The sequence below is a fragment of the Toxorhynchites rutilus genome, chromosome 2 (assembly GCF_029784135.1).
Source record: "Toxorhynchites rutilus septentrionalis strain SRP chromosome 2, ASM2978413v1, whole genome shotgun sequence".
Classification (NCBI taxonomy): domain Eukaryota; kingdom Metazoa; phylum Arthropoda; class Insecta; order Diptera; family Culicidae; genus Toxorhynchites; species Toxorhynchites rutilus.
In genome coordinates, this window is record NC_073745.1 from 215,926,876 (window position 1) to 215,933,459 (window position 6,584).

Consider the following 6,584-nt stretch of genomic DNA (forward strand, 5'->3'; position numbering starts at 1 on the left):
GGCGACTGAGCAATAATCGATTGAAAATTATATAATTTTCACGATACGAAACATTTTCCGTTTTTCATGTTATGCATCCAATATTGGATACGAAAATATCCTACTGATGGGAAAGAATAATCTTCAGAAGCTTTCCAGCTAATTACACTTGATTGAAAAATTACGAAATCAAATGTATTTGGTCGCTGTGTTCGCCATATAATTAGAAAACATTAAAATAAACTGGATGTATTCTTCAATTCCCAGGGAACTGGCAGATTATTTTTCAGCAACGATTAGATCTTTCCGGAATTTTCTCGATGCTGTATGGCATCCAAACGAAAATTCTCGTTTCAGTTTGGCCTGCAAAAAACTTTTCTAAACTCTAATCCATCAAATTTGGAGCCCTGAAAAGGGTCGATGATTATATGCTAAGCTAATATAGCACCCTCTCCTTGGATTCGATGGGCCAGCTGAATGTCTTTGGGCATGATGTGACGCGTTTTGCATGGATAGCACACAAATTGGTATCTTCTAATAAGCCTCCTGCAGCGTCATAACCGCGGAACTTTGGAAGCGCAAGTCGGTTTTGAAGTCCTGAGCAATTCCACGAACCAAATGCTGCAAAGGTAGCTTGCGGATCAGCAATTCGGTCGACTTCTGATAGCGACGAATTTCATGCGTTCCCGGTCGATAGCGATGTGGCTTCTTCACGCTTCCTGCGGCTGATGCGCTTATCCGAGCTGCTTTCGTGGTGCCTTACCACCGAAAGACTAACGAGCTGTCTGCTTAGTCCCGATGAAACGAGTCCTCACGGTGCGAGAGTAGAGTAAGAAATGAACGAAAGCAAGGGAAGTGTCATTTTATAAAACATAAAAGAATCGAATGTAAACCCCACCCTCTTTATTGTATAAGCTTACTGTATACTCACGAATATAATAAGGGTGGGATTTAGATTCTATACTTTCATGGTTTATAAAATGACGCTTCCTTTGCTTTCGTTCATTTCTTACTCTACTCTCGCACCGTGAGGACTCGAGCTCGTTAGTCCTTCGCAGACAGCTCGTTAGTCATTCGGTGGTAAGGCACACGAAGTCAGCTCGGATAAGCGCACCAGTAGCAGGATAGGTGGAGAAGCCACATCGCTATCGACCGGGAACTTCGCATGAAATTTGTCGCTATCAGATATCGACCGAATTGCTGATCCGCAAGCTACCTTTGCAGCATTTGGTTCGTGGAATTGCTCAGGACTTCAAAACCGACTTGCGCTTCCAAAGTTCCGCGGTTATGACGCTGCAGGAGGCTTATTCGAAGATACCAATTTGTGTGCTATCCATGCAAAACGCGTCACATCATGCCCAAGGACATCCAGCTGGCCCATCGTATCCGAGGAGAGCGTGCTATATTAGCTTAGCATATAATCAACGGCCCTTTTCAGGGCTCCAAATTTGATGGATTAGAGTACAGAAAAGTTTTGTACAGGCCGAACTGAAAGGAGCATTTAGCGAAAATCGTGGTTTCGATAATAATTCGTTACCGATAGGTGCCATGGATATGGATTTCCTTATGAAGAATATGAAATACATGACATGATGTAGTGAATATATCCGAAGAAATCACTTTGGTGAATCTGCATTATAAAATTATTTGTGTACGAATGCCGCAATTGATAGTCGACTCTAATTTGCGCTGGGTAATTTCCTCGGAGGACTCGATTCCTCCTTTGAGCATTAATAATCTCTTTCTGGCAAAACGATGTGGTATGAATCTTCTTCTTCTTCTTATATGGCACTAACGTTCCTAGAGGAACTCCGCCGTCTCAACGTAGTATTACTTGCGTCATATTCATTAGTACTTAGTTGAGATTTCTATGCCAAATAACACGCCTTGAATGCATTCTGAGTGGCAAGCTCTAGAATACGCCTGACCACAGTGCAAGTCAGAGGAAATTTCTTTGAAGAAAAATTTCCCCGACCAGAACGGGAATCGAACCCGAACCCCCGGCATGTTAGGTTTGACGCTAGCCACTCGGCCACGGGAGCACAAATGTGGTATGAATCACATTATTTGAATGATAGAATGAAGAAGTTTTCTGCCAATTTCCTTCAACCTCCAAACGTATCTTTCTCCCGTTTGTCGTTTTCGCGTTCGCTAATCCTCTCTCACAACACCCATTTCTAGTTTGAGAAATTGTTGAGTAAACATTGTTTGCCAGTGCGCGTAGAGCGGGAATTCCTAAAGATTCATTGCACCTCTAATAAATTGCCGTAAGACGTGGTCTTACGTTGATCGCACTTGATTGAAAAAATCCAAAACGAAATGTATTTGGTCGAAGCATTATATGAGTAGAAAGCAAATAATCGCTCGAAAATGACTTGATTTTCGCGATGTGAAACATTTTCCGTTTTTCATGTTATGCATCCAATATTGGATACGAAAATTTCCACTGATGGGGAAAAAAATATTCAGAAGCTTTCCTGTTAATTGCGATTGATTGAAAAATAACAAAACCAAATGTATTTGGTTGCAGTGTTATATGGATAGAAAACATTAAAATAAACTATTTCGCATGAATGTATTTTTCAATTCCCAGGGGAACTGGCAGATTATTTTTCAGCAACGATGATAGCAACGAGAATTCCGCGCGTGTATGTGTGTGTGTGTGTGGCGGCTGCTCCGATGTTTCAAGCGGAACCGTGGCATCACTCTCCTCCTGATGGATTCCCTTTTGGCCATAGGTGCACATACAGGCTCTTGGTGACACCGTTCATTAGCGCTTTCATGATAAACGAAAATAGCTTCACAACAACAGCGACAACATGCTCCAATCGCTGTTCAATCATAACTGAGTGGGTTTACGAGCGGCGCTCGCTTATATACCGATTTTTGATTTCAATAGCCTGTTTTGAAAGCAATTTTAAGACTATTGAAACAAGTTTTTGGATGAAAAAGTAACAAGTATATGACGCGTAGACATTTTATCTTTCAAATGAAGTGTTTATCATACCATTTCGTTCAGTTGTTTAGGAGCTATTAACGCTCAAAATCTCGGTCTCCAGCGTAACGCTTTCGTTCTCGAAACTTTGGTTTTACACCCCGGTATAGAAATGAAAGACGTAGTCCTACGTCAAAACAAACGAGCTATAAGCGTTCTGACAAACCAACAGTAAATACAGGGACGGATGACCTTCGGAATAAAGTCCTTCAAAAAAAGAACAGAGCAGCAGGAAATACATAGCTCATCATGTTGCTCCTTAGTTATTTTTCTATACAATGCAGATGTAACGTCAGTCAATTTTCAACATCAGTTATCAACCAACGAAGGCAGTTCTTGCTACCGAGAAAATTAGTTAATGCCATCCTGTATACAATGTGTTGTAATTTGAAGCCACTTTTAATTCGGAAACCATGCATGGGTATGTGAAAACTGAATGATCAATTTGAAAGACCCCAACCACCAATAAGTTCAAAAACAAGCATAAACAAAATAAATCAGTTTATATTATATGTCATATTATGTCACTTTAGAATGCATTGGTATTGTGAAAAACTTTTAATAACTCTTCTTTGAAAGGTTTAATTGCCCTGAAAAACGCCGTGCTTCACGGTGGCTGGTTTTGCTACCTTTGCTTTGTTGTCTGTATAAACAAACTTTTTCCTTCTTCTACCTGCTGCCGTTTTGCGATTGCGTTTGCCACTCGCCACTCGCTGCAACTGCCTGTTGTTGTCTTGATGTCCACCGAACCTAATATGGTCTGTTCTGAATGTGGGTTTTCTTATCGTTGCGAGCAGCTTTGCCAGCTAACTCGATCACTTCGGCGGCCGAAACTATATAACGCCGACTAGGTGGACTGGTGCACTGGGACTAACGCGCTCGGCCGAGCTACCCTTGCGGAGCAATTGGCGAATACACCTATGGGGAATTGCAAACCAACACGGTTCGAGCGGGATTTTGCCTTTCTCTTCACTTTTCCTCCTTTGTCATGTCCAGACATGTGTTGGTTTGTTGATGTGATGTGTTGCGAAACGATGTGGTGTACTGTTTGGATGAGAATGATCGTTATGGCAGCGGAGCGGGGTTTTAAGCTGACTGGCTGGCTCGAGAATTACGCATGTGTGAGACTGTGACCAATGTTTCGTTCATTTTTTTCTTTTTCCTTTCCAATCGTGCTTCATTGTATTTCGCTGCTTCTCTGGTTGCCCGTCTTGGTCGGTACGATTTGAGGAGCACAAAATGGACCAATCAAAAATGGGCACATATTGCATTTGGACAATGCTTGATATTTCACAATTATTCAATTATTTATCTCAAGAAAAATGAAATGTTATTCGTTATGATAGATGCGTAGATATATTTCCTATCAATTGATGCAAAAACCTTTGCGATCTATTGAGAAATGCTCGAGTTATAAGCGTTCCAAATCTTGCATTTTTTCCTACTTGTTCCGTGCCTAGATTTTCATTTCACCCCCTATATCTTCCGGTTAGACGTAGTCCTACGTCAAAACAACATTATTATTTTGCAAGACATTTCAGCTTTAGCATATGGTATAGAAAGTTCGGTATAGTAGGGTAAATGATCTTGGTTTGTCCAATTTGGGGTGTTTTTACGCAACTAGTAAATGCAAATCGATTTTTCTTCATGAAAATAACACATAATCGATACGAGTTTGCGTTTGTTGAAAAGCCCCAAGTCTCTAGTTGCTAATACTACCATAAGGTGTTGAAATTATTCAAATTTTTATGTTTTTTAACGATTTTCCTTAAAGAAGAATTATGATCATGGTTTGACCACCTCTGATCATGGTTTGCCCAAAAAAATGATCATGGTTTGTCCGGGTGTAGAAATCTCCATTTTTGAATGAAAACATTCGAATTCACAATTAGATGTTGCATTTATCATTGCTTGAGTTTACTGTCATCATATTGATTCATTCATAATTTAGGCTTTCTTCAGAATATTGCCTTTTCTTGGGCATTTTAGAAGTGTTTACCTCAACACAATCAACACAGAAAAACCATACTTCTGCTATGCGCGAAGCACACCATAAACAAACATAAACAAACTGCAGCGCGCCAAGCGGTTGCCATAGAAATCATGTGGACAAAACAACATTATTGAATTGGACAACTCATGATCATCAAAATGCGTTAATTTGATGGTTTAGCTATGTAAATCCGATACAAATGGTGAGCAAGCATGATGTTTACAATATTTATAAGTGTTGTAATCCAGAAAAGGTCTGACATTATGGTAAATTACACAGTAGTAGCCATTTAGGCGTAAGGGTATTCTTTCTGTTCATCCATTGTTCAGCAGACCGGACAGCGGAGACAGTTGATATTGATCATTGTTGAGTTATTTATAGAACAGCAGCCCGATGTTTCTTGCAGAGCAGAGCAGTTGTATGGATGAATCGATCTTATTTCGACCGTGGATCGATTTCCATCGCTGATGATGGTTGCGTGGACGTAGTTATTCTATAACAACACAAAGATGGTCAGTTGAGGGCCTTGAGTTTGAACTCACGATCTTACACTAAAAATATACTATTAAACTACTATAAATCATGTAAAAGGCAATTTCATTTATATGTTTCGAAACATTCGAAGGCCTTATTTGACACAGGAGCGCTGAATTAGAGCATTCAAAAAAGTGGTCAAACCATGATCATATTTTCGACTGGACAAACCAAGATCATTTACCCTATAGCAATAAAAAAGAAAATGACTGACAAAAGTAACACGTACTAACGTACGCTAGCAGGAATAAGCAAATTTTAGGTAGGAAATTCGGTTGATAGTAATTCAAAGAATATGATGAAATTTACTTATAAATTTATATGGATCGTAGAAGAAACACTTACTTTCTGCCATTCTGAACCAAGACACATTGATGGTCTCAGTCCATTGAGCTCCTCACCTTTCCCTTAACCGGGATTCTTTTTGAACTGCCTCCACAAATACCTCGAGCAAGGTATACATTCGCTTTCATTGGTTCAACGAGTCGTTCAAACTGGTGCTGATTTGTCTGTCCACTCATTTTCAGCCACTGAAATATGCTCTGGAATTAAGTTCTGCATTCTAAATTGTAACATGATTAATATAAATAATGCTGGATCGAACACTTACCTTGCATACACTATTCTGGCAGCACTGTAAAACAATTACTGATCAAAACAAAAGAACATGTGTTGAAAATTGCATATATTTAAGCGTTTCTGAAATGTTTCCCAAAGGAAAATATCAAGGACGCAAACCAAAACAAAATAATTCTCTGAAGATATGCAAAAAGCAAACCAAACAACTCGAAAATTTCTGACACTTGCATCGATAGCTATCACTCGCTCGGTGCTATCGAATTGCTCGATTTTTATATTAGTAAAATAGAGCTAACAAGCAAAATTCTTATCGCCTCGATTTCTATAATAGGGCCCAAAATCTCTAAATGACAACAGTCGAAAGATCTCGTGGAAGATCCAACTACTACTCTGGATATGCTCACAAAACTTTGGTCTTCAATAAAAAAGGTCATACACATAAACATGATAGACTGAAAATAATTCTGATTCTGCAACAAAATTGAATTTCTCATAAAAATCAGG